Genomic DNA, 21,607 nt, shown 5'->3' on the forward strand with positions numbered 1-21,607 from the left:
TTGCGAATTTGTGGATTTCATGGGTCAAAGTATTTCTTCAAAAACTTGATATAAAAGTTAAAATTTGCAGATGTTCGATACAGCATTCGAAACATCGCAAGAAAAGCTTTCAAATGAAGATAAAAGCGAATCATTAAGTTCAATTATCGATTTGCTATGATTTTTTGAACATTGGCCGATCTGTAAATTGTTCCGAATATGAGGGATGACTGTACCTGTTAATATCCTTTTACCCAAGTATTTAGTATCATAATAAAAAAAATAGTTAACAATATTAGTTTTGTTATCAGAAATATTTAGATGAATCATGACTGCTTCCTTTTGCCAAAATTTATATACCTTTTCAATTCAAATTTGACCAAATCTAATCCAGTTCTTTCTGAAAAAGTACACACACAGTCATCTTTTACCCCGATAGCGAATGACTTGGAGTTATAAGTAAATAATTATTCAGAAAAAAAGTTACGAGCTAAATAAAAGGATTAAAAAAACGGAAAAAGTCACCGACAGTATAACTCTTCTATCAAACAATCAACGATTATAACAACGAACTCAACATGCGCATTTTGTTTATAACTAAGTACAGACAAATCAATGTGTTGCATTTGAAATAATTGAAACTGACAAAAAGATCAAAAAGGGTTGCAACTAATTTTGAAATAATCATTGAATATGTTAAATACATCGATTATCTTAATGTTAACTATTTCTCTACTAAAATCTGAGCATGTCGATCCCTTGGCAAACTATTTTGATATCGTTGAAAATTATCGTTGAACAAATCTCAAGATTTCAGTACCAAAAAGAACTCAATAAAAATGCATAGAAAAAAAATTATAGGCTTTTAATTTAGTTTTCAAATATTATTCAACCGGTACGAATTTTCTCATACTGTATGTCCCACGCCAATATGACGGAAAGTGATTATCATTGCAAATCAATATGCTTATAAAATTTCTTCTTGGAAAGGTAGCTTAAGGGTCCTTTTGAAATATCCAAAAACCATCCACATTCACGACCCCCGGGTCTTTTGTGGTCTCTATTGCAAGTTTCTGCTCGAACCTAGGAGTCCGAAGGCTTGAATGGGGAGAGCACCCAAACCTCTTTCTACTCCAAGGAACCTTCCACCCCAGTGTTTGAACTGACGACCTTCGGATTGTGAGTTCAACCGCCGCCAGCGATTCCACCGGAGTAGGCTTAGTTTGGTGTGTTGTTTGTGCTTATGGCATGGAGACAACTCCTACACCTGGAATGACTTAACGGCCTAACAACCAAGGCCGGGACCGACATTTTACTTCCTCATCCGATGGAAGGTTGCAGCAAAATATCCGTGACCTAGAAAAAAAATACCTGTGGATTTTTGTTTTTTATCTAATTTTATGGTTTTTCATATGTTTTGATGGAGGCGCACGATAATACAAAAAGCTTAGTTTTAGGTGAAGATTCAAGAATCACGCACCTCCTTTTAAATGTACAGAAAATTTTAAAATTGAAAAAAAACCCAGGTAAAATATTTTTTTTTTGCAATTCCGTCGTGAAACTATTTACTTTTCCTGTCATTCTTGAACGACGAAATAGCCTACATTTCTGTACCAAAAATAACAGAATCGAATAGCAACACTTTTCAAAAAAATGCTGGAAAGTTCTACTTTTCGGCACTCAAATGGGTGCTGAAAAGTTGAACTTTTCAGCACTTGTTTCGAAAAGTAACACTTTTCAACATTTTGTTGATTTAAACATGACATGAAAATTTGACATAAAATTTCACTCAGTGTGTGTTTTTTGGAATTGCAAAAAATGTTGTATGGAACTCGTTGCAAAACTTGATTTTTTCAGCACTCTTCGTATTTGTACGACTGTACGTGCTGAAAAAATCCTCTTTTTGCCACTTGTTGCATAAACTACTATTAGGTCACGGATGATTGAAAAGGAACCCGCAAGCGCCCTTTCCATGAAGAATTTTTTTAGTCACATTGATTTGCAATTAAAAACTCCTTCAGCCATGGCGTGATGTCAATGTACGTCTTAAAAAAACCAATGGAGCTTTAAATAAAGTTTCGTTTAAAATTGTTATTACAATAAACAAGGTGAAAATATGTAACAGGGGATTGAGAGTGACTAAAATAATCAAATTGGTGAGTGATCTTCAAATCCGGAATTTGTAACCTCTATTTCTTCTATCTGCAGCGATTGCACGAATTGAAGACTTTTAATATATGAAAATTGTTCTGCTAGAATGTTACCGTAAACTGGGGTCAATCGGGACACATGGGGCGAATTGGGACAGCAGTTTTAACCATGTTGGAGCACAATGTTTTGATTTTTCCGGTTGGTTTCGGTTAGAACAAACTCATGCCAACAAAATGTGTACATCCATTTTCAAATTTAAAAGCTTTAAGTGCTCTAAAAACTGCTGTCCCTATTCAGACTGTAGTCCCGATTCACCCCAGATTACGGTACTAACATTCCTTTCAGAATACTGAAAATACAGCTTTGTAGAATCCTGTCGGAATTCCGCCGGGGAGCGACATCTACATACTTTTATCACATGAAACGTTAATTTGACTCTTACTATAGTAAATAAAAATTTATATTATAAAAATAATAAAATATAAACTAAACAAATATTTTTGTTTTTATTGTGCGCATATCAATCTCAACCCCCAAAATGACGGTTTTTAGCATCCCCCTGGAATTCCGTGACTGAAACCGACTTGTCAAACGGATCAAAACTCCATGAATCATTAATCAATATGTTACAATCACGATGTGTCTATGCTTTCTTATGCTAACTAGATAGGAAACCCAGCAAGCTAAGTACAAGAGAGCACAGAGGCATCGATCAATGGAACAATTTAACTTAAACATTTAAACTTGCATTTTTTTCGCCTTGTTTCTTACATGTTTTTAAGCACCAAAAAACTATCTTCCACCGTTCCATTTCGCCACCTGAGCAGGTGTAACCGATATCGATCAACCTTTGCGATAAGCCCTTTTCGATTGAGTGTCGGTGCAGTACACTGAAAGAAAGGCACATAGCAATGTCACATGTTTTGCACATGAATCTACCCCATACGACTTAGCCTGTGAATATCACGTGGAAATCACTTGAAAAAAATCGATCGCGCGAACCGGCAAATCCAAATGCCAAACACGTTAATTTGACGTGGAAGCTCACATGACTTTGCAATGCTTAGCTCATGAAAATGATATGAATTTGTGGTAGAAATCAAATGATTTTCCATAGACTTTCATATGTTTAAATAATGAGTTTGGATTGTCGTATTTTTTGAACCAGATTTATTTGCCAATTTATAATTTATTATGCACAATCTACATTTTTTTAAATGTAAAATACACAGAACACTGCGTCGTACGATACCGTGTACGCGCGATCCGATCTTGATGGCGGACTCCGGGAAGAAACGATTGCATTCTTTGGCCAAAAAAGATGTTGTCACCGACCGCCGAATCATAGCGGATATTCCGGTGAACTTCCGGATCACAGGATTCTACTGGCGGATTCTGAAACAGACCTTTAGCTGGAACTTGATTCCTGTAAAAAAAAGACGTAAAATGATTTTTATAAAATTTTAACTTTTACTGGTCCGTTTTTGTTTGTACTTACCTAGGTAATCACTGTTGGTTGCTTTTTGCACCACACCGTGCTTTTTTAATCAAATATTAAAAAAAAATCCGCAGTCCATTTCAAGCTGACAAGAAAAAAAATAACCATCTTCGTCCGTGGCCATCTTAGTTATGAAGGTTTTTCCACCACACGCATAAACATTTCGAACTAACGTGATTTTCACTTCGAAATCAATGGATAAGTCGAATGGGGAAAATCTAAGTTCTTTTCTTATGAAACTCACGTGAAATCCATTCGTAATCAACGTGAAAGGGGGTTTTGCATGCAATCAGCTGGCTTCAAATGATTTTCACATCCAATTGACATGCAAAACACACGTAGGTCAAAGGAAAAGCATGTGAACTTATGGTGTAGGTTTTTCGAGCAACTCACGTGAAAAAGCATTTGATTTTGCTATGTTGGTTTCTTTCAGTGTATCGGGCTTGAGTCAATGGGCGCTTGCACGTTTGTGATAACGACAACAAGCCGCCGCTCATCATCATCATCATCACAAGTGGGCCCAGATGGGACACAGAAAACGCCACACGAGTGTTTACATTGAGTTCTACGGATGCGAGTGCTTGTGTACTTACCTGTGGACGGTGACCATCAGCTCTGGCGCTGTGTAAGCCAAGTTTGTTTGCACTGGAATAGCAATGATATGCTGCGGCTTTGGTCTCTCTTCTGATATGGGGAATTAGGTGTTATCTATGAACACCTGTTCCTCCGCCAAGTGACGTAGAGAAGACGGTGAAGGTTGTCAGTTAATTTTACTGATGTAGGGGAAAGGCATGTAACTCTATCGAACAGTTGATGTTGGCATATCAGCACATTAAATGGCAATTGGATGGCAATAGGATAAAACCTGCCAACATCATGAAAATTTTCTCTAACAACACATTTTGTTACCAATCTTGGTCAATCTTACAAATTTCATGTTGATTCATGAACAACTGCATTTCAAATTAATCACATCTCGTATTGCGACCCCATGACGAATGGTAGCACTATTTAAGAGCCAATAACAAACCAACAGCTCATCAGAGGTGTAGTTTACGAACAAAAACACCCCGTCTCTTGTTTACTCAGCAAATATTTTTAACTGCGCCAGCCAGCCGACACTTGTCAATCAACGTTGCAAACCAAACAGCTGCGGTTCACCGCTGACCGTTTGAGCTGAGAATTTTTCGACAGACTAGAAAAGTGTGTCCCCGAAAAAAAAGTTGAACCTCCAAGCTGACACACCGTACTATGTCGTACTTACAAAGCACCTCTGAGTCAGTTGACACGAAACAAGCTTAAAATAGGTAAATTTCGAGATTAGTTTTTCAAATTTTTTGAATTGGTCAACTTTTAAAAGTTCATCAAACCGTTTTCTAAACAGAGAAACAAATAAATTGAAACGCCTTCAACAAAAATACATCTTAAATAAGTTTGTTTTGAAAACTTTAGAAAACTAATGAAGAGGTCTGGCATTTATTAAGTTTCCCAGTAAAATAATTTAAAGCTGCAAATATATATGCAAAAAAAAAGAAAAAATAATGTTGGCTTCCGTAACAGACCACACAAGTGCATGCGGCACGTGCTAATCATTACGATCGTCACGAGCTTTAACTTTTACAAATTGTCCCGCCAAAAAAGACAAATGGCTAACGTCACAGCAGTGCACTAATTCGCATTGCTCATGGAATAATTTGCCAGAACCACGCGCGCCACCCTGCTGCTGAATAACTCGACCGAAATTGGCGACAGGTCAATGCAACGGTCGAGATGTCGTCTCTAATTTATGGACGAATTTGAGGGTGCACACACGCGGGCTTGAAAGATGATCTCGATGACACTTGGCTCATCCCGGACTCGGATTTCAAGATTAATTTACCAAATTCCTTGATCTTGCGATATTTGGATGGTCCAACTAGTTTGCCTAGACGTTTATTTTATTTGCCAAAATTGTCTGTCAACACCGGAACTTTTTTTTCTAAATTATATAAATTCGATTGGTTATTGAAAAAGTTTGCTTGTTTGGCCAGCACATTTTCTTCGGACAAGCATCATCATTTGTCATTTTACATTGGCCACCAGTGCAAAATATGTCGCCTGCCAAAATGGCATGGACAATTTTCTTGGAATAGAGTCATTTACCTCGACTCAGACACTCGAACTTTTTTTTTGTCAGCGTCTGCACGGGATCGAAGTTGGCGTCGGCGGTGGCGTCGTGAACACACTAAATCAGATGGACTAATTATTTAAATAAAAAAAATGAAAACCAGCCAAACGAATAAAAATGCTTCTGTCTTGTCCAATCGAAACGGTTCGATATCGTAAAATATTAATTAATGACATGCCAAACCGAGGGGCCTTGCCCGGGGCGAAGCCATTCGACTTGGACGAGTGATGGAGCGTGATCCAGGCCGGGTTGGACGGTGATGACACATCTGTGAAGCTGATTATCATTATGATAATGGCTTTGTTGTTGAAACCTGCCCTGTTCGGAGCAGCTACTTCTTTTGGTGTAATAATAATCCCTTATGATTTCGTTTTATTTTTCTTGGCGCCAACTGGGCGACCTTGAGTAGACTGTACATAATAGAATGAATAAACATCGCAATTATTTTAAAAGTATATAATATTATTATTATAATACAAACAATAACTTCACAAAATGCACTACAAAAAGAAAAATCTCAAAACAATTTCGCAGCCGGTAGGATTCGAACCTACGCTCCCAGAGGGAATCTGATTTCGAGTCAGACGCCTTAACCACTCGGCCACGACTGCACGACAAAATTATTAGAATTGTTTTTGACTCAAATGTTATAACGTCGATTTTTTTTAAGTTCACAATTAAAATACTCATGGTTAAAACAATCGATCTAATTGTGCTTGGTTTAACAGAACTGAAATACATTTTTTAAGCGGAACAATCAATGATTTTTTAAACAGAGAGTATGTTTAGTACCAAACTCGACGTCTAATTGAATTCCTTTCATGTTTTTTTCCTCAATTCAGTCTTAGGAGGAAGGTGTTGGGAATATTGATGGAACATTTTATTTTATCTGTTGTAATCATTGATAATTTCCGTAGTTTGTTCAACAAATATAGCACTTTGAGCGTTATTTATAGCCAGCGTCTGTATCGACTTTCCTTTTACTGCTACTGATTTTTGAGAAATAATGATAAATCAGCTAATGCCATTACAGATTTTGGTCAATGTTTTAAATGCAATCGACTGAATTGATCAAAAATACACTTTTCCTGCATTGTCATTTAGAATATACTTGACTTAGTTCAAAGTATTTTGCATATTAGTGTGAAAATCATTGTTTACTTTGAGCAGCACAATTTTTAAAATCTCTTTCATTAAAATTTAAAACCTACAAAATATAATTGCAACAGCTTCTCTGCCCAAAATGCTGAAAAAGCTGAACAATTTTGAAGCAACTATTTGGGAATTAGATACCATAATCTGGAGCGAATCGGGACTTCAGTCTGAATAGGGATAGCAGTGTTTAGAGCACTTAAAGCTTTTAAATTTGGAATTGGATGTACACATTTTGTTGGTATGAGTCTGTTCTAACCGAAACCAACCAGAAAAATCAAAATATTGTGCTCCGACATGGTTAAAACTGTTGTTGCCGCATGTGTCCCGATTGACCCCAGTTAACGGTACTTTTTTTATGCAAAGCAAGAGTATTTCAAAAAACAAGTGTAAAGAAGTCATTCGTTAAAATTGAACAAAAATCACAAAAAATAAACAGTTAATATGTATAGGAGAAGTGAGTAACGAAATTTCATATTACAGAAAATTCACTGATTTCACTAAAAATATGATTTTCAATCACTCTTGAAAGTTTTATGAATAAATTTCGTGATTGAACTGAGTAATAGACGATTTAAGTTCACAGTTTTGTCATGCGCAAAGCGAGCTGTCAAACTTCGTGAACGTTTTTCTCTGAACACCGAGTTGATTTACGAGTGCCACGATATCTCGAGATGGGATGGACCAAACTTGCTGAAATTTGGGGTGAAGGCTCTAAAGACGTATCCCGTGTGCATGACGAAGCCCGATTTCAAAATTTTGCTTTTTTATAGAATACAAATGTGACTTTTTATATGAAACATATCAATTTTTATCTTTTTTAAATTAAGTTTTTGAAAATCGGCCTTCGTCATGCACATAGGACCGGTCTAACGAGTCTTCTCTAAAATTTTGAGCCGATTTGGTCAAAGCAGTGTTGAGATATCGTGGCCCCCGTTTTTTGAAATTGCTAACTTAAAATATCTATATCTCGTCAAAAATACATCCAAATGTCTTCATATTTATTTTGTTTTGATAAAAATTAAAATTTTAATGCCCTGCACAAAGATTTGAAAAAAAGTTTAAATGTGTGCTCATACCATCCTCTGACATTTTTTATGGTTACATGTAAACCATAAAATAACTAACCCCTTAAATATGCATGAACTAGGAAATATCTGTAGGGCATTGAAAATCCGGGAATTGTGGGAAACCCGTTCTCAAAATATGATGACTTTGCCAAAAAATTCTATTCAGCTTTGAGAATTGGTTATCGAACAATTATTGTGCTAAAACCAAAAACTGATACAGTTTCTTTCCTACACACATTTTAATGATTTTTCCCGCAATCCAGAAGGAGGGGGTTCCTAGGACAGATCATGCTTAAAATTGGAATTAAGTTTAGTTATAGGTTATTTACCTATTTTTAGCACACTGGACCAACAAGAAAGAAGGAACGATAAGCAAAACAAAAAAAAAAAACGAAAAATGCAAAAGATAATTAAAACAGATTGTAAAATCAGTTCAAACATTTTGGAAAAAGTGTAATCAAAGTTAATGAAATAAGTTATGCCACTAAATTTGATATAATACTCTACTTTGAAAAAATACTTAAACTTTGATTTTTAAATTAAAAAAGTCCACAAGATTTTAAGCTTTTAAAAGCACCAGTTATAATGCATAGCAAATTTAAATCCTGATAATGAAGATTTTGTTTGTAACATTATTAAAAAAAATGCAGATAACTTTTTGTAAATTTGTAGTGAAAAAAGATTTGATTGTGTATGATATAGAATTATACAATGTGAAGATTAAAACACATTGTTTCTCTACTACACGAGATCCCACAAAGAAAAAACAAGGCAATTTGAGCTATTAAATGTTGAATGTGTGTATTTTTTGAAATTGTGATTAGCAGTTTTCATTTAACGTCGGGGAAATTTATAAAAACATAGTTGTAATCTGGGTGATGAATAGAGAGAATGCGTAACGTGATTTTCGAATGATCCCACTTTGTTTACATCTACAAAGTAGGAGGCTGTTCAAGCACAAGCATGACTTTTTTCTTACTGGTAAACGAGCTGTTTTACAAACAGTAGTATGTGTTTTATTTTTTCTAGTTTTTTACATTTTTGCTGGAAAATTTTGCGTGTTTTTAAGTTTCGATTGGTTAGAAGAGGTTTTTCTTTTCTACTGGTGACAAAGAACTGCGGCGAGAGTGTAATTCTGTGATGTTGCAGATAAATTCCCTGGCTGATTTTGGAATCTTCTTGGTCCAGCGAAAAAAACATCGCTGATTCTAGCGAAACTGATCCAACAAACAGAGAAGATTTTCACGAAACCAGTAGGTTTTTAATCGGAATCAAACAATAAAGACAGCTTCTGTATAAATACAACCGCATTGACACCCTAAAAAACTTCCATTCATAATTATAAAAAATGACGATCTCTTCGTCAACTTTCTTAAGATTTTTTGACTTCAATTTCTGATTCTAAAAGCCACACATTTTTAATTCTTGCAAAAAAACCATTTTTAATGATCGATAACAATACTCTCTACTTTTGGCGAACAGTAAATTGGTTCCACTTTGACAGTTCAAAATTGAGGCCGTTTCGCGAACCACTATTCAGCACCCAGGTGTAATTGATGATTTTTATTCAATTCGGTTTAAAATATGTCGAATAGAAATTTAATGAACATTTTTCAATGTGTTTAATTTTTACAAATTATCATCAATAAATAATAACAAAAATCTGCCAAAAATTTTACAATAATTTTACTGATTTTTAATTATCATGCCGCGATTTTTTTGTAAAAAATAACTAGCCAAAATGTAGTAATACACCCCGAAAATAAGACATGTTGAGGTGCTTAAGAAAATACTGCAACTTTAAAAGGTTCTGTGAGTTGCAGATGAGCAATTCTCTGAGTTTTCGGTCATTCGATTTTTTTTTGTATTTTTTAATCCGGCTGAAACATTTTTGGTGCCTTCGGTATGCCCAAAGAAGCCAAATTGCATCATTAGTTTGTCCATATAATTTTCCATACAAATTTGGCAGCTGTCCATACAAAATTGATATGTGAAAATTCAAAAATCTGTATCTTTTGAAGGAATTTTTTGATCGAGTTGGTGTCTTCCACAAAGTTGTAGGTATGGATATGGACTACACTGAAAAAGAATGATACACGGTAAAAAAATTTTTGGTGATTTTTTATTTATCTTTTTGTCACTAAAACTTGATTTGCAAAAAAACACTATTTTTAATTTTTTTTATTTTTTGATATGTTTTAGAGGACATAAAATGACAACTTTTCAGAAATTTTCAGAATGGGCAAAAAATCTTTGACCGAGTTATGATTTTTTGAATCAATACTGATTTTTTCAAAAAATCGAAATATCGGTCGCAAAAATTTTTCAACTTGATTTTTCGATGTAAAATCAAATTTGCAATCAAAAAGTACTTTAGTAAATTTTTGATAAAGTGCACCGTTTTCAAGTTATAGCCATTTTTAGGTAACTTTTTTGAAAATTGTCGCAGTTTTTCATTTTTTATAATTAGTGCCCATGTTTGCCCACCTTTGAAAAAAATATTTATGAAAAGCTGAGAAAATTTACTATATTTTGCTTTATTGAACTTTGTTGATGCGACCCATAGTTGCTGAGATATTGCTATGCAAAGGCTAAAAAACAGGAAAATTGATGTTTTCTAAGTCTCACCCAAACAACCCAACATTTTCTAATGTCGATATCTCAGCAACTATAGGTCCGATTTACAATGTTAAAACATGAAACATTCGTGAAATTTTCCGATCTTTTCGAAAAAAATATTTTCAAAGTTTTTAAATCAAGACTAACATTTTAAACGGGCCAAACATTCAATATTACGCCAATTTGAAATGTTAGTCTTGATTTTAAATTTTTGAAAATATTTTTTTTCGAAAAGATCGGAAAATTTCACGAATGTTTTATGTTTTAACATTGTAAATCGGACCTATAGTTGCTGAGATATCAACATTAGAAAATGTTGGGTTGTTTGGGTGAGACTTAGAAAACATCAATTTTCCTGTTTTTTAGCCTTTGCATAGCAATATCTCAGCAACTATGGGTCGCATCAACAAAGTTCAATAAAGCAAAATATAGAGAATTTTCTCAGCTTTTCAAAATATTTTTTCAAAGGTGGGCAAACATGGGCACTAATTATAAAAATGAAAACTGCGACAATTTTCAAAAAGTTACCTAAAATGGCTATAACTTGAAAACGGTGCACTTTATCAAAAATTTACTAAAGTACTTTTTGATTGCAAATTTGATTTTACATCGAAAAATCAAGTTGAAAAATTTTTGCGACCGATATTTCGATTTTTTGAAAAAATCAGTATTGATTCAAAAAATCATAACTCGGTCAAAGATTTTTTGCCCATTCTGGAAATTTCTGAAAAGTTGGCATTTTACGTCCTCTAAAACATATCAAAAAATTAAAAAAATTAAAAATAGTGTTTTTTTGCAAATCAAGTTTTAGTGACAAAAAGATAAATAAAAAACCACCAAAAATTTTTTTACCGTGTAGCATTTTTTTTCAGTGTAGTCCATATCCATACCTACAACTTTGTCGAAGACACCAACTCGATCAAAAAATTCCTTCAAAAGATACAGATTTTTGAATTTTCACATATCATTTTTGTATGAACAGCTGCCAAATTTGTATGGAAAATTATATGGACAAACTAAGAGAGTGCATAATTGGCAAAGGGAGTGCGTGGTTGTAAAAAATATTCGGAGTGAAAAGTGATTTTTTTTGTGTGCCTTTTGTTTCGCATTTTTATCGTGTATTGTGTGCTGCGAGGAGAAGATTACCCTCTGAAAATGCAGCGTCATCAGTGTATAATTGGCAAAGGGAGCGCGTGGTCGTAAAAAATATGCGGAGTTAAAAGTGATTTCTTTTGTGATTTTCAAAGCCCTTCCTATATCATCGTTGATCGGAAGGCACGGCGTCGGGTGGATTGTGTTTAAATTTTTCGAATAAGGTTTAATTTTTTTTTTTGCGGTGAAAAAGCCAATTCTATATAATGAACGAAAGACGCACTGACAATTTGGATCGTTGAGTTAATAGTGAGGCAAAAGAACTGTGTGTGAGTGATTTTGTGTTTTAACCAGAAAGACCATAGCATCGTTGCTCGGAAGGCTCGCCGACGGGTCTGTTATGAAAGTCCTCCCCATAGCGTCGTAGCTCGGGAGGCATCGAAAAGCCAATACCTTATCCTACTAACCCAAAAAAAAAAAATAATAATCACGTGATGCTTGAAGGAGATGCTGTGGATTCAACGGTCTCAAGCGGTATCAACAAGTATATAGCGAAAACTATGTGCTTGATGAGTCTGCAACTTCAACTATCGGACTAACATTCCTCCCTTTTGTTGAACTGCAGGCTTCTTGGGAGGGCGCCGGTATTGACTAATAAAGTCGGGGTCTTCAGGGGTTAAACAGTGAACGGATGGTTGGCTCCCACTGATCATTTTTTATTCATTGTTTAACTTCAGCTGATCTGTCAATAACGGAGTAGCAGCTCATTGGCAGTCAACCATGCTCATGCTCATGCTCATGCTCATGCTCAAAATTATATGGACAAACTAATGATGCAAAATGGCTTCTTTGGGCATACCGAAGGCACCAAAAAAGTTTCAGCCGGATTAAAAAAAAAACAAAAATTAAAATTAAAGAAAAAAGACCGATTCCGTAGAGAACTGCTCAGATGATAAATGTAACGATAGACAGCAATCTGTCAAGATCTTAATTTGATTCCAGTTGAACAGGCGTTTTTTTTTTAAGTTTTGGGATACGGGACGGCCATTTAAAAAAAAAACGTCTACTCAATTAAAATCCATTTCAGACCTCGGCGAAAACTAAACCGATTTGGATTATTTTTGTTGCATTCGATCCGGAAGGATGCCAAGAATCACTTAAAACAAGGTAGATCCAAAACAGATGCGTCTATCATAAGTTACCAAGAAAAAGGCATTTCAAACTTTTTTTTTTCCAGGAGTTCAAAGAACCGGTGTATTTGAATTTCCAACTTTTTTGACCCCGTTGGGGCTACAAGTGTTAATCTTATGCAACACGGATAACTTCGAGTCGACTTGTAAATTTCCATTCAACCTTCACCTTCCCTTTTCACTTTGATAAACTTTTCGTAATACACATGCTGCTCGGTTGCACAAAAAAAAAGATGATCGATATCCGCAGTCGGTAGGATTCGAACCTACGCTCCCAGAGGGAATCTGATTTCTAGTCAGACGCCTTAACCGCTCGGCCACGACTGCTCTTGCATACTGTTTACATGAAGGCAATAACATTATTTATAGACACAGCTCACCAGCGACACCATATTTTCTAAAATCGCAAATGAAAATCAACAACATATCTTGATAAGGCTTCGAGGCAATTGCTCATGCTTCCATGACGTCGTAGTTTCGATTATGGCAGCACGTGAACATGTGTGATTGTTAAAAATAACCTGTTTGAATTAAACGTATTATACCGATTAACTGCACCATTAGCTTCACATGACAAGGACACGAGCAGATGTGTTGCTCAACTCATTTTTATTTTCAAAAAATAGATTGCAATTCGTAACAGTAACAACAGGCAAAGACGAAAATAGAACGTTTGGCACAAAACACAAAACAGTTGGGACTCAGCTTAAGTGTAGCACAGAGTAAGTAAGTGTGATATATAAGCGGCAAGCAGAGATCACTTGAAAACTAGCCAGAACCGGACCAGACCATGGATGCCGCGCTGCGGTTGAGATCTTAGCCCCGAGCCACCTTCCTCGATTGTCCGCCCGATTTTTGCACGGTGGTCACCGGTCAGTCACGTTGACTGCGCGCCAAAGTGCTATTTGCTAGCAATTAGACCATATGTTTGCCACCAGAGAGGGGGGAATGTGATCAGTTGCGGCGTAAATTAAAACAATGACTGATGAAAACATCACACCCTGGTGCCAGTGACGGAAGGCTCAGAGTAAATAAATATCTCATTTTGTCCAACTAACAGCATGCAACGGTCGGACGTCGTTGGCGTCGGTCGCCGTCGTCGTTGGTGACATGTTTACCGTTCTCACCTGTTGGCGCAAAACGAGACGCCGTTGCACACAGCGTGCACCACTAGTTTGGTCCAACTTAGTGCGAGGTTCAGGTAGAAGCACAGACAGTCGGTGGTAGAAGCTTGTAACTAATTTAACTGAAGATAGTTAATTAACAATTTTTGGTAAATCTTTTATAGCGTACAGGAGAAAATTTGTGATGACTTTTTTTGCGACGAATCCATAATTTTTTGCCACACTATTCAACAAAGTCCTACCAAAGTGCAATTATTTACGGATTGTTATTATCGAGGCATTCAAGTGCACACCTCATTACAAGTCCGTTTACTAAACTCTGGATGTTGCGGCAAACTACACTAAGCACGTATCAACAGTTGTGTTCATCTCACGAGGTTCAGCCAGTCGGTGGGGCCGAAGCGCATCTGTTTGCCTTCCTCAAAGTGTCAAACGGCGCAAAAGCGGTATCGCTGCGAAATGGGCGGCAATTATTCACATCTAATTTGTCGCTGAGAAATTTGTAATTTATGCCATAAATTGTTCACAAACACTCAATGGAGGCGTTAGAAAAAAACTAACATTGATTAATATGGTGATTGGTTTTGTTTGGAACCAGCTTTGGGGGGTTCTCCAGGTCGTGAATCAGCTGGAATGGGTTATTATTGGAAGATTGCACTTGGTCTCTTAGAACAGTATACACATTGATTCCTATTTATTAAAAATAAAAACAATTAAAAGAAACACCGCAGTCGGTAGGATTCGAACCTACGCTCCCAGAGGGAATCTGATTTCTAGTCAGACGCCTTAACCGCTCGGCCACGACTGCACTTGTGTGACAAGATAACTAAATGGAAAATTATTTTTCGTTTTTTTTTGTTTTTAATCTGTTGCATTTTATTTACTTAGTATCCTGATGCACCTGATTTCATGGTAAATTGGTGAATTGTTTCAATCAATCAACTTTGAGGAATGATAATAAAAAAGTGGGTTTGTTTATACCAACAAATATCCAAATATTGATTTTTCGAAATTTGATATCTCGAGAACCGCAATATACGAGGTCGATCTAAGTATAATTTGTTCATCTCAATTAGGACCCCAACAAATCTCTTAGGCGATCTGCGGATAAACGAAACTTCAGATAATTAAGACTTTGAACAATCGGGTCTAGACTAAGCATTAGGACGTTACAAAACTAACTTTTTCTATAGGTCATTCAGGGGCTTTGGTAAATGTACTAAGCCCAAATCGCGAATCTGAGCTTTATTAGAGAGCAGTTTTCTCAGATTTCGGTCATTCGATTTTTTAAATATTTTTTAATCCGACTGAAACTTTTTTGGTGCCTTCGGTATGCCCAAAGAAGCCATTTTTGCATCATTAGTTTGTCCATATAATTTTCCATACAAATTTGGCAGCTGGCCATACAAAAATGATGTATGAAAATTCAAAAATCTGTATCTTTTGAAGGAATTTTTTGATCGATTTGGTGTCTTCGGCAAAGTTGTAGGTATGGATATGGACTACAGTGGAAAAAAATGATACACGGTAAAAAAATTTTGGTGATTTTTTATTTAGCTTTTTGTCTCTAAAACTTGATTTGCAAAAAAACACTATTTTTATTTTTTTTTTATTTTTTGATGTGTTTTAGAGGACATCAAATGCCAACTTTTCAGAAATTTCCAGGTTGTGCAAAAAATTTTGAGCGAGTTATGAATTCTTGAATCAATACTGATTTTTTCAAAAAATCAAAAAATTTGTCGCAAATTTTTTTAAATTCATTTTTCGATGTAAAATCAAATTTGCAATCAAAAAGTACTGAATTGAAATTTTGATAAAGTGCACCATTTTCAAGTTAAATCCATTTTTAGGTGACTCTTTTGAAAATTGTCGAAGTTTTGCACATGATTGCTCACTTTTGAAAAAAAATATTTGGCCCTTTTAAAATGTTAGTCTTGGTTTTAAAAATTTGAAAATATTTTTTTTCGAAAATATCGCAAAATTTCACGAATGTTTAATATTTTAACATTGAAAATCGGACCATTAGTTGCTGAGATATCGACATTAGAAATTGGTGGGTTGTTTGGGTGGGACTTAGAAAACATCAATTTTCCACCTTTGCACGGCAATATCACAGCAACTAAGGGTCATGTCAACAAAAATCAAAAGTGCAAAATATAGAGAATTTTTCAGCTCTTCAAAAATATTTTTTTCAAAAGTAAACAAACATGTGCACTAATTTAAAAAAAATGAAAAACTTTGACAATTTTGAAAAAAGTCACCTAAAAATGGATTTAACTTGCAAATGGTGCACTTTATCAAAATTTCACTACAGTACTTTTTGATTGCAAATTTGATTTTACATCGAAAAATGCAGTTGAAAAATTTTTGCGACCAGTTTTTCGATTTTTTGAAAAATCAGTCTTTATTCGAAAATTCATAACTCGCTCAAAGATTTTTTGCACAACCTGGAAATTTCTGAAAAGTTGGCATTTAATGTCCTCTAAAACATGAGCATGAGCATGAGCATGAGAGATCACCCATGGTTGCCCCTCCGTTGCTGAACAGAACCGTAATATCCTTTCAGCACTACTGATTATAGGCTTCGACGATCTAGTGGTGTTTCCCTTATCAACAGCATGTATGAATGCGCTGAAAAGATAAAACACCATGATTGCTAAAGCTAGATCAGTTGCGAATAGGTAACAGTCATTGGCCACCAACGGCGCCCGCCATGTCAGTTTGTAGACCTCGATTTTAAGGGACGGGAATGTTAGTTAGCGCAGGTTGCTACTAGGGCAGCTGATTTACTCTGTGCTTACACCCCACGAGCGCCAGGAACCTGAAAACTTGTTAGTAGGATAGGTTGTTTGGTCAGGATTCATCATTGAAGATGATGATGCGACCCAAAATCATAGTGTTTGTTGAAAGATGTTATATATTATTCTCAAGGCAAACAATCGGATGCTGCGGATGAGACATTTCCCGTTTATCGGTTGTTAAATTTTAAATGAAATGGTCTAGTCTTAGACAGCCGGCTGTGGAAAGATAGAACCAAAATCATTTGTAATTAAAGAATGAAGGATTAAACAATGTAACTTTTAACTTGAGATGATTTTACGAGTTTTAAATGATTGATGTTTAGTGAGGTACTGATTAACGGTGCGAACGACGAGTTTCGATGTGTATCGAGCTGAAATGGTATGATAGGGTGTTGATAGGGTCAAATCAAACTGGCTAGCTGTCATCGGGACAGCCAAAGCCAGCCGCACCTTCACACGCACACACGCACGCCAAAAAAACGAAAAAACAACACACCGACGGCGGACGCGAAAATTCTACGACCCTACGGAAAGGAATCGCAAATCTGACTGGCTCAACTGTCATCGAGACAGCCAAAGCCAGCCGCACCTTCACACGCACACACGCACGCCAAAAAAAAACGAAAAACACACCGACGGCGGACGCGAAAATTCTACGACCCTACGGAAAGGAATCGCAAATCTGACTCATTTAATGTCCTCTAAAACATGTCGAAAAATAAAAAAAAAAAATAGTGTTTTTTTGCAAATCAAGTTTTAGTGAGAAAAATATGAATAAAAAATCACCAATTTTTTTTTACCGTGTATCATTTGTTTCCAGCGTAGTCCATATCCATACCTACAACTTTGCGCAAGACACCAAATCGATCAAAAAATTCGTTCAAAAGATACAGATTTTTGAATTTTCATACATCATTTTTGTATGGCCTGCTGCCAAATTTGTATGGAAAATTATATGGACAAACTAATGATGCAAAATGGCTTCTTTGGGCATACCGAATGCACCAAAAAAGTTTCAGTCGGATCAAAAAATACAAAAATTTAAATTTAAGAAAAAAGACTGATTTCGTAGATAATTGCTCAGACTTAACAGGAGCTGACGCTTTGCATTTGAATTTAAAATGGGATTTAACCCATAAAATAGTAGTTTATGCAACAAGTTGCAAAAGGAGGATTTTTTCAGCACGAGTCGTACATTTATCCAACGAGATTCACCGAGTTGGATGAATACGAAGAGTGCTGAAAAAATCACGTTTTGCAACGAGTTCCATACAACATTTTTTGCAATTCCGAAAATCACTCATTAAGTGAAATTCTAAGTCAAACTTCTATGTATTTTGTCAATAAATCGTTTAAATAAATAAAAAATTGAAAAGTGTTACTTTTCAAAACAAGTGCTGAAAAGTTCAACTTTTCAGCACCCATTTGAGTGCTGAAAAGTAGAACTTTTCAGCATTTATTTTGAAAATTGTTGCTATTCGATTCTGTTATTTTTGGTACAGAAAAGTAGGCTATTTCGTCGTTCAAGAATGACAGAAAAAGTAAGTAGTTTCACGACGGAATTGCAAAAACTACTATTTTTAAGCCAATTTAAGACCACTGACACGTTTTTTTTGACATCACTGGCATGTTATCAAATTATTGGTGCGATGCTTTTTAGCTGGGGACACTTTTGAAAATATGAAAAATTTTGAAAGCCTATTATATAATAAACAGACATGCGCAAAGATCTGGCCTGCATGCCATTAATGTGGAAAACAATGTGGAAATAAATCACATTTTTGAACAAAAATCTCTTTTACGGGTTTAATCTCTTAAAAAATTTAAATGCAAAGCGCCAGCTCCTGTTAGATCCAATCAAGCTCATATTTGGCATTTGGGCTCAGTACGATCACCGATTCAAGCCCCTGAATGCCCACCAATAAGATGTTTTGTTGTCAGATATGACAATTGGGTCCTAAAATGAAGCTTAGATTGATGAGATTATGAAAATATCCCCTTTAAAATAAGAAAAAATACAGCGACCTTCGTTTAAAATTTGTGAACTAAATAAACATCGGCTTTGGTATGAGCAACGAAATCACATCAATCGAAATTAACAACGCAAGAAAATGGATTTTGAATTGTTTTTAGACATTCCTCATTTTCCCACAAAAAATATGGTTAAATAGCGATAATTTCAGAACCGAGGTTACCTGACCTCATAGTTCCTAGAAAATTTGTTACTTGCAGTCACACGCCTCAAACGCCAGCGCGCTTCTCTCGTACACGTGAATCAAATTAGCCATCGACGATTTCAACACCAAATCATCAATTCAGAAGCTATTGAATATTGATAACAGAAACGACACCAATTTACGCTTGGCAAATTGATTTCTACTTTGGAACTCATCAGATTCGCCAGCCACCGTCAGCCAAACCGTGTTCCAAACGTTGATCGAATCGTCCAAAACTGCCCAAAACCCAAAACCTCATTAACCGATCGATACGAGCTCAAATCCCGTGATAAATGTGCTCCTTCCGGGCGGTCGCCGCGACAATCCGTGTGGGGTCCGGTCTCCAAAATGACCAGCTGTACGCGTCGTAGATCAGGGGATTTGAGGCGATCGTTAGTCACCGGCCGGGAATTATGCGCCAGATGAGCACGTTTTTGCCTGTACGCGGGAGGAATTCAATTCAGCGAAACAGAGGAGGACGCACACGGACATTAACATCTTTATGAGGCGGCTGCTTTTTTTCTGTTGGAAAGTGGCGACACTCTTTTGAGTTATTCAAAGCGAAAATTAATTCCTGCGCTGTTGTTCGCCGCCGAAGATCATTCCAGCTGATCAAGGCTAATCCAATCCTGCGACAGACAGACGGAGCAATGAATCAACGAGCGGCGGCCAAATCCGAATATAATTGTTATTGGATGAAAATGGATGGAGACTTTAAGCTGCCGATAATGGGGCCGATACTGGCTGTGGGGAAACGCGTTGAAAACATGGTTAAGCTGTATTCGGGGACGGTGTCCTAATCGCAATTATTAAGGGAATTAGCATAACTTAGGCTAACTTGAAGTGCTGCTGATCGCGCATTCAGAACAAAGTTTCCTCGTTTGAGTGGGGTCTGGTTGATTTATTTCCCTAATTCTAATTTATTGGTATTGCAAGCACATTCCAAATCAAAAACTAAGCAAACAAAATCTACCGGATATGGACTGGACATAGTTATAGTCATAGTAGCAGAAGAATAAAAAAAATACATGTAAAATTATGTTTGACATTATGGTTAATCTTTAAAAAGCGTTGGATAGTACACACTTGGACGATGGCTTAGCACGGTTAGTAAAAGTTAAGCGGAAAATTTCAAAAGAATCCAGAAGTCGACCCAGCCATCCATCCATCGATCGTGGTCAATCGTTACTGATCAGTCAGCGCCAAGATTGGCCCTCCTCCGATTGCAGTTCAAATCAAATCGAAATACGCGTTTCAAGTCGGCTGCTAAAATATAAATCTCAAAAAAGCAGTCCAAACAAGCGATACGCGATAACGATCTCTCGCTATATCGATCAGCGGAAACCAATACATAATTTATCAGGGGCCCGTTTTTGTCGTCCGCCAGCCGAAAAAGTTATCGAAAGCGTTTTTGTTTTGTTTTGCGCTTTATGTGAAACCATTAAAAAATTTGCGAATCTCTTGGGGGTTTTAAAAGACACGCTGAGAAAAATCTAAAATTCTTGTTAATCTGCTACTTTTTTGGTATTTTTTTCTTTCGTATGTGAAACAGCTAAGGGGGAAAGATCAGTTTTTGAGGAATACCATGATTTTTTTGCCATTCAGTTAGTTGTTCCTTACTGTCTTCATGCAATTTTGCAGGTTGGTCTTAAAAAAGAGGCATGTGAATACAGGTCAGACTCGATTATCCAAAGTTTAATAATTGGTTTGTATGGGACATGAGGAGGTATGGGCAAAAGAGACCACAAAAGACCCGGGGGTCGTCAATGTGGATGGTTTGATTTTTTGATTGTATGGGACTTCAAATAATCGAATCACATACAAAAAATTTGTTTTTTTTCCATTTTATTATTTTTAACATTGGAGCAATTCTCTACGAAATCGGTCATTTTTCTTCAATTTTAATTTTTGTATTTTTTAATCCGACTGAAACTTTTTTGGTGTCTTCGGTATGCCCAAAGAAGCCATTTTGTATCATTAGTTTGTCCATATAATTTTCCATACAAATTTCGCAGCTGTTCATACAAAAATGATGTGTGTGTGTGTGTGCAACCAATCAAACGGGACCACGCGGTCGCTTCTTACAAATTGAGTTGTTTCCATGTATTTTAGAATTTGACATTCTATACATGCAAATAACTCGCATAGGCATTTGAAAGGTGTTAGCTCTGCCGAGCTTCGGTGACCCATTTCTACGCTGGCTAGCCGAGCGCGAGGTACCTCAGCTTTATCGACAAGCCCCGCCCTGAAGAACGTTTGCATCAATCAGATTCAAACGTTATTTAGAACTTCCGAACCTTTGTCAAATGGACAAAGACCCAGCGCGTATATAGTTAGCAGTAACAGTATTCCTAATTCCAGTCATAGCTCATCAAGCCACGATGGACTAGTGGTTAGCCTTTTTGTTTATCAACCTGGACGGGGAATCGAATCCCGCCTCGAGCAACTTTGATTTTTCGTTCATTGTTCAGGAGTTTCACGAATTTATATTTCTTTAACTTTCTCGTTGGGAGTACATGGGAATCGAACCCAGGACCATTCGCTTATA

The 21,607-nt window shown here is 36.2% G+C and overlaps 3 non-coding genes across 3 annotated transcripts; all 3 read right to left on the minus strand.

Annotated features, from left to right (window-relative positions):
- Window positions 1–6,324: 6,324 nt before the first annotated feature.
- Trnas-cga lies at window positions 6,325–6,406 on the minus strand. The gene has a single exon. It is a non-coding gene; the product is annotated as a tRNA-Ser (tRNA).
- A 6,757-nt stretch (window positions 6,407–13,163) lies between these two features.
- Trnas-aga lies at window positions 13,164–13,245 on the minus strand. Its single transcript has one exon. It is a non-coding gene; the product is annotated as a tRNA-Ser (tRNA).
- A 1,523-nt stretch (window positions 13,246–14,768) lies between these two features.
- On the minus strand, window positions 14,769–14,850 carry Trnas-aga. Its single transcript has one exon. It is a non-coding gene; the product is annotated as a tRNA-Ser (tRNA).
- Window positions 14,851–21,607: the final 6,757 nt, after the last annotated feature.

The sequence above is a fragment of the Culex quinquefasciatus genome, chromosome 2 (assembly GCF_015732765.1).
Source record: "Culex quinquefasciatus strain JHB chromosome 2, VPISU_Cqui_1.0_pri_paternal, whole genome shotgun sequence".
Taxonomy (NCBI): Eukaryota; Metazoa; Arthropoda; class Insecta; order Diptera; family Culicidae; genus Culex; species Culex quinquefasciatus.